This window comes from Lissotriton vulgaris, chromosome 8, assembly GCF_964263255.1.
Source record: "Lissotriton vulgaris chromosome 8, aLisVul1.2, whole genome shotgun sequence".
Classification (NCBI taxonomy): Eukaryota; Metazoa; Chordata; class Amphibia; order Caudata; family Salamandridae; genus Lissotriton; species Lissotriton vulgaris.
In genome coordinates this window covers 787,101,814-787,109,221 of record NC_141696.1, presented here as the reverse complement: position 1 = coordinate 787,109,221, position 7,408 = coordinate 787,101,814, and the positions used below count along the sequence as shown (strand labels likewise).

At 53.7% G+C, this 7,408-nt stretch overlaps 1 non-coding gene and 2 pseudogenes across 1 annotated transcript; all 3 read right to left on the bottom strand.

The window, feature by feature from the left end:
* Positions 1-1,581: 1,581 nt before the first annotated feature.
* LOC147697984 (28S ribosomal RNA) lies at positions 1,582-3,612 on the bottom strand (annotated as a pseudogene).
* Positions 3,613-4,052: 440 nt separating this feature from the next.
* LOC147697983 (5.8S ribosomal RNA) lies at positions 4,053-4,206 on the bottom strand. Its single transcript, XR_015299475.1, has one exon. It is a non-coding gene; the product is annotated as a 5.8S ribosomal RNA (ribosomal RNA).
* Positions 4,207-5,441: 1,235 nt separating this feature from the next.
* LOC147697982 (18S ribosomal RNA) lies at positions 5,442-6,898 on the bottom strand (annotated as a pseudogene).
* Between the last annotated feature and the right edge of the window lie 510 nt (positions 6,899-7,408).

Sequence of the window (7,408 nt, the reverse complement as noted above, 5' to 3'; positions counted from 1 at the left end):
ATTTGCCACATGGCAGGCCGGAGGAGGTCGGCGTGGCCATCTGGTCACCCCACTGGAAAGCATTGTGCACAACCAGATGGCCGAGGGGAAAGGCGCAACCAGAAACCTGGGCCCGAAGGACGCCAATCTGCCTGCCCCGAGCCTTCTCCGGAGAGGTCTCACCTGCCCATGCAGGGCTCGGGGCTTTGCTTCCCAGAGGCTCATTAGAGCCCTTAATGGGGTGTCTGGCATGGGCCTGCAAGGGGGGGCCCCCGGCAAAACTCTGACCCAAGACCTGCAAGTACTTTGACACGCAGGTGAAGTGGGGGAGTTCTGCCCCAGCCCAATGGACCTCTGTGACAGGAACCCACACCCTCTGCTGGCCACAGGATATGGGCTCCCACAACCCACGGCCCGCCCTGGGGGGGGGGGGAGCCTCCCAGGCAGCAGGGACCCCTGTCCTTGGCACACGGACCCTTGGCAGGCCACAGGACGGGGGCTCCCACAACCCAGCCTCTGTCTGAAACCCAGGCCCTGGGGGGATCTGATCCTGCCCAGGCATGAGGGACCACCGTCCCAAGCACACGGATCCTTAGCTGGCCGCAGGACATGGGCTCCTGTTCCAAGAATTTTTTTTATAACTCCATGGAACTACGCATAGCGGCACTACGCCAACTCTTCCCAGGGTAAACTGAAAATTGAGATCAAATGATCTTTTGCCCTTCTGCTCCGCTGGAGTTTTCTGTCCTCCCTGAGCTCGCCTTAGGACACCTGCATTATCATTTGACCAGTATACCGCCTTAGTCAAACTCCCTACCTGCCACTGTCCACGGAGCGGGTCACCCCCGGTGGGTGCCTGGCGCTTGGAACCAGGAGCGAGAGCCCCATGGGGCTTGCCCCCGTCTCACTGGGTAAGTGAAAAAACTGTAACAATAATTGTATTTCAATGGTGGCCCGAGGGGCTCACAGTTATCCTACACCTCTCAGGTCTCTTCACAGTGGCAGACTAGGGTCAAGCTCAACTGGGGGTTCTTTCCCCGCTGACTGTGCCTAGCCCCTTCCCTTGGCTGTGGTTTCGCTAGATAGTAGGTAAGGCCAGAGGTAATTCATCCATTCATGCATGTCACTAAATAGATGACAAGGCATTTGGCTACCTTTAGAGAGTATAGTTACTCCAGCCTTTTACCCGCGCTTCATTGAATTTCTTCACTTTGACATTCAGAGCACTGGGCTGAAATCATATCGGGTGAACACCCGCCTTGGGCCTTTGTGATGCTTTGTTTGAATTAAACAGTCAGAATCTCCTGGTCTGCATCAGTTCAACGTCAGATGTTAGGTGACAGCTGAGGCAGAATGCCAGCCCCACGCCCCATGTGAGGGGGCACGGGGAGAGGCGACCACCAGAGCTGGGATGATCCACAGGAAGGGCCCAGTTTGTGTCCAGAGTTGGTGCTGCCCCAGAGGGCAGTGCTTCATCCAGCTGCGGCACACACCCAGCCCCGCTTCACGCCACAGCCCGACCAACCCAGCCCTTAGAGCAAATCCTTATCAAAAAATTACAGATCTGACTTGCCTAATTCCCTTACCTACATTGTTCTAACATGCCAGATGCTGTTCACCTTAGAGACCTTCTGCGGATATGGGTATGGCCCGGCACGAGATTTACACCATTTCCCCCGGATTTTCAAGGACCAGCGAGAGCTCACCAGACGCCGCCGGAACCGCAGCGCTTTCAAAGGCTCGGGTCCCTCTCTCGGGGCGAACCCATTCCAGGTTGCCCTTCATAAAGAAAAGAGAACTCTACCCGGGGCTCCCGGCGGCTTTTCCGGGATCATTGCATTACCGCACTGGACGCCGCGAGGGCGTCCGTCTCCGCCACTCTGGGTTCGGGGATTTGAACCCGACTCCCTTACGATCGGCTGACCCATGTTCAACTACTATTCACATAGAACCTTTCTGCACTTCGGCCTTCAAAGTTCTTGATTGAATATTTGATACTACCACAAAGATCTGCACCTGGGGCATCTCCACCCGGGCCCTCGCCCCGGGCTTCCGTGAGCACCGCATCAGCCCTCCTACTCATCGTGGCTTAACTCCCGCTGCTCTCAGCGATGGCTGGGTCTGGGCTTGATGCTCCAATCCCCATCCATTTTCAGGGTTAGTTGATTCTGCAGGTGAGTTGTTACACACTCCTTATCGGATTTCGACTTCCATGGCCACCGTCCTGCTGTTTATATCAACCATCACCTTTTCTGGGGTCTGATGAGCGTCGGCATCAGGAGCCTTAACCTGGTGTTCGGTTCATCCCAGAGCGCAAGTTCTGCTTATCAAAAGAGTCCCACTAGGCACTCGCATTACATGCCCGGCTCCACACCAGCGAGCTGAGCTTCTTACCCATTTAAAGTTTGAAAATAGGTTGAGATTGTTTCGACCCCAAGACCTCTAATCATTCGCTTTACCAGATAAAACTGGGAGCTCCGAGCACCAGCTACCCTTATGAAAACCTTGGAGGGAACCAGCTACTAGATGGTTCGAGTAGTCTTTCGCCCCATACCCATACCCAGGTCGGATGACCGATTTGCGTATCAAGACTGCTAACAACCTCCATCAGAGTTTCCTCTGGCTTCTCCCTACCCAGGCTTAGTTCACCATCTTTATTGTCCTATCACGCATGCTCATGCTCCACCTCCCCCACAGAGTGGGAGAGACAGGCCAGTGGTGCGCCCACTGCTGGAAGCGAAGCAGGATCTCACCTCAGCCGGTGCGTGTGGCCCTCACCTTCATTGCACCACAGGGTTTTGCTCGGCCCTCCTACTCACACACGTGTTAGACTCCTCGGTCCATGTTTCAAGATGGGTCGGTGGGTAACTGACATCACCGCAGACCCCTGGTGCCCAGCGTGGGCTTCCCCGCCCGGTACCCCGAGGGGTGGCTGGGAGCGGGCCGCCTGGGGAGGGCACAGAGGCGGTTGAATCTCCCTCAGCCCCACGGACACGGTGGAGCTGCTGGTGGGGGGCTGTTATACCCTTCATCAGAGCGGAGGGCCACCTGCCACCCGAAGCCTTCCCAGACGACCTGGAGCTGGTAGCGAGGCACCACTGTAGAGGAAATGCACCCTGCGAGAGCCAGGTAGGGCCCAGGCGCCAGTCCCAAGGAGAGGATCTGGAACTCCTGGGCCACCAGCTTTCCCGCCGTGTTGAATTCTCCAGGTGGACTACATGGACCCCCACCCTTTTACCTCTTGATGGTTTCAAGCCCTCTTGAACTCTCTCTTCAAAGTTCTTTTCAACTTTTCCTTATGTAGGCTATTAGTCTTGCGCCTGTATTTAGCCTTAAATGGAGTTTACCACCCGCTTTGGACTGCATTCCCAAGCAACCCAACTCCGAGTAGACCCGATCCTGGGGTACCGGGGGACGCTACAGGCCTAACACCATCCACGGGGTGAGCCTTGATCAGAAGGACTTGGACCCCCTGAGAGATGCCCAGGGAGTCGGTCTTCTATACACCACATTTCTGTGCCCACCGCTGGGTGGGGATTTGGTGCTGGGCTCTTCCTTCTTCGCTCGCCGTTACTGGGGGAATCATGAATAATTTCTTATCCTCTACTTAGTAATATGCTTAAATTCAGCTCATCACCATGTCTGATCTGAGGTCTTAGTCAGAAAAAACGCCAAAGCGTTAGGGAGATCCGCCCGGGAAGGCCAGGACCTTGCAGGAGCAGGGGCCTGGCTTTCCGGCTGCGCATGCTCTCTTCCCTGGATCGGATCTGGAGGGGTTTTGCCCTCCCCCGAAGCCATTTGCGGAGGTGGGCACCTGAGGCAAGTGGGTGCGTGCCACATGCAGCATGCAGCCAGGCCTGGGGTGGACCGGTCACTTGTACCCATCACCATCGGAGAAGCAGGGAGGTGAGGCTAGGCGCGCCGGTGGCGTAACTCCACAACAGGACCCAGTGAGGGACTCTTTCACGAGTGATTGGGGGCTCTGACCTTGTGGGGGGACGAAGGGAAGCAAAGCTAACCCTGCAACAGCCCCAGCTGCGTCCAGGGGTACCCCAGGGTGATTGACGATTGAGCGACCCTCAGACAGGCATAGCCCCGGGAGGAATCCGGGGCTGCAACGTGTGTTGGAAGTGTCGATGATCAATGTGTTCTACAATTCACACTAATTCTTGAGGCTAGCTGCATTCTTCATCGATGCGTGAGCCAGGATATCCACCGCCCAGAGTCACAGGCAACTCTTCAAAAATGTTTGCCCACCTGCAGGCACAGGAGAGGCTGGAGAAAGGCAACGCTGTCCATCCACTGCCTATACTGAGAGACGGCCTGGGCGCCCTGTTCAAGGCTTCCGCTCTGGGAGCCAGACTGCACCGTTGGGAGAAAAAAGGCATTGCCAGGCGCTCAGCTCGGGAGTATTCCCACCCACCTATGGGCGAGAAGGGGGCTCCTGTATCGAAGGGAGGAGGCAGCCCCACTGCTGCCGGTCCCTCCTGGAATAACCGGGAGGGACCACGCGAGTCTTCAAACCCTTCACCTGTCCGCAAGTGACCGGGTCAAACCGGGTACCTTTTTTTTTTTTTTGCAGAGTTTTATATAGCGCGAACTAGACCCGAACCGAATCAGGTATCAGAGCGCTTTACATATATTACCAGTTACGTTACATGAGGACACACATTCATTTTAGGCACTGGGAGATTAAGTGATTTGCCCAGAATCACAGGAGGTTTTTGCGTCGTTACCAAGACTCGAACCCAGATCCCCAGGTCCGAGGTCGAGCGCCCTAGCCGTTAGGCCAACTGGCAAAGAGGGAGGATCACCCCACCTGCACATCAGCTGACCATTGCCAGGTGGCCCGAGCCATGCACGCAGGCTGGCAAGTAGACCACTCCACCCTTTCCCAGGTTGGAGGTGCCGAAAGGGAAGTGCCAGGTGGCTCCCTATCCCGCCCGCCTCCCAACGAGAGGAGCTGGGGTACTCTCACAGGTCCTCTGCTCCTTCCCGTCCAGGCCACCTTGCCACGCGAGAAGGGAGCTCCTTGGTCGCCTGAAGCACGGTCGGGCCAGGACTTGGGCATTGGAGGGCCCAGGCAGTGGCAGAGCCTTCGAGGGGGGTTGGTACCAGCCCATGGAGGCACTGCCATTCAGTTTCCCCCCGTTGCAGGGGTTGTGCCGGGTGAGCGTGGGTTCTGTCTTGGGAGGACCTACCACTGAGGCACTCCCAGGAAAGGTACAGGGGACGGGGCCCGCCGCCCATCCCCAGAACCTCACGCATCAGTCAGGTCCTGCCTGGAGGAAGAGACCCGTCAAAGGCCTGGACCTCACCCAAATGCCCCATGTGGCCACAGACCGTTTTGCAAACTGGGGCGTGCCAGGGCAGTGCCAGGCACCGGGCCTACGGTGTGTGCTTGCAGGAGGCAGCTGAAGGTTTCTGGCTGGCATCACCAGTCTCTCAGGCCTCTCTGCCGTTAATGATCCCTCCGCAGGTTCACCTACGGAAACCTTGTCATGACTTTTACTCCCTCTAGTTCAGGGGTCTCCAAACCAGTCCTGGAGGGCCGGATCCATTCCAGATTTTTTGGACATCCCCATTGAGATACATGTAGTAATTTAAAAAATCTGGCATGGATCCGACCCTCCAGGACCGGTTTGGAGACCCCTGCTCTAGATAATCAAGTTTGATAGTCTTCTCGGCGCTCTGCCAGGGCGGTTGCCGGCCCTAGAGGACCGATCCGAGACCTCACTAAACCATCAAATTGGTAGTAGCGGCGGGCGGTGTGTACAAAGAGCAGGGACATAATCAATACAAGCTTATGACCCGCACCTAGTGGGAATTCCTCATTCATGGGAAATAATTGCAATCCCAATCACTATCATGAACTGGGTTCAGATGGTTACCCGCACCTGTCTACGAAGGGTAGACACACGCTGATCCGTTCAGTGTAGCGTACGTGCAGCAGCCCCGGACATTTAAGGGCATCACAGACCTGTTATTGCTCGATCTCGTGTGGCTGAAAGCCACTTGTCCCTCTAAGAAGTTGGACACCGACAGCTGGGGGTCGGGTAACTAGTTAGCATGGAGGTCTCCCATTTGTTATCGGAATTAATGAGACAAATCGCTCCACCAACTAAAAACGGCCGTGCACCACCGCCCATACAATCGAGAAAGAGCTATCAATCTATCAATCCTTTCCCTGTCCAGGCCGGGTGAGGTTTCCTGTGTTCAGTCAAATTAAGCCACAGGCTCCATTCCTGGTGGTGGCCTTTCATCAATTCCTTTCATTTTCTGCTTTGCAACTATACTCCCCATGGAACCCAAAGACTTTGGTTTCCCGAAAGCTGCTCGGTGGGTCATGGGAATAATGCCACCGGATTGCTAGTCGGCATCGTTTATGGTTGGAACTACCTTGGTATCTGATCATCTTTGAAACACCGACTTTCGTTCTTGATTAATGAAAATATTATTGGCAAATGCTTTCGCTTTGGTTCGTCTTGTGCTGGTCCAAGAATTTCACCTTTAGCGGCACAATACGAATAACCCCCGGCCATCCCTTTTAATCATAGCCACAGTTCATAAAACCAACAAAATAGAACTGGAGTCCTATGCCTTTATTCCTAGCTGAAGTATTTAGGCGACCAGACTGCTTTGAACACTTTAATGTTTTCAAAGTATGCAAGTGTGCATTTGGGGAGGGAGAGCAAATGACAGGCAAACCTATTTGAAGTAATCTGTAGCCTAGTTCCTTTATCAAAGCACCAAACTCCAGCCCCATAGTTAGCCACTCTTAGGCATTTTTCCAGATAAATCGCTAGCATGTGATGCACTTGTTTACTTTCTAGTTTGTCAGTAAATCAAAAAAGGGCATTAATACTCTGCGCAAACTTGTTTTTTTTGGCTTTCAATTACTGGTTCCAAGATCCAGATTTATTAAAGACCAGACTCTAATAACTGAAATTGTTCATTGTTTTGATGGGTTTAAAATGCAGCAAATATTTTGAGTTAAATTTAACTGCACGTTTAGGACTGCAAGACATAACAAAAGTTCTACTGATGTTACCTTCAAAATACAGACCTTCCATGAAGGCTGAGAAACAGTTTAAAAGATATTGCAGCACTAGGGGGGTGCGACCTATAAGGACAGTGTCATCTGCATACAGCTTAGCTGGAATAGCATGCTGTCTAATCTGAGGCAGGTCCCTGCATGTTTGAACCAACTCTCTCTCCAGAAGGTTGGCGTATAATGTGAAGAGGAACAGTGCAAGGGCACAGCCTTGCCTTACACCGTGTGATGTATAAGTCTAAGTTCTTTTTGTCAATTCCTGGTGGCATCGTTGACGCACTTGTGCGTCATTCAGACCATGTTGAGTGACTGTTCAAAGCTATTGTTATTTTGGAGTAAACATTGGTGTACTATATGTCACATTTTGAATGATGA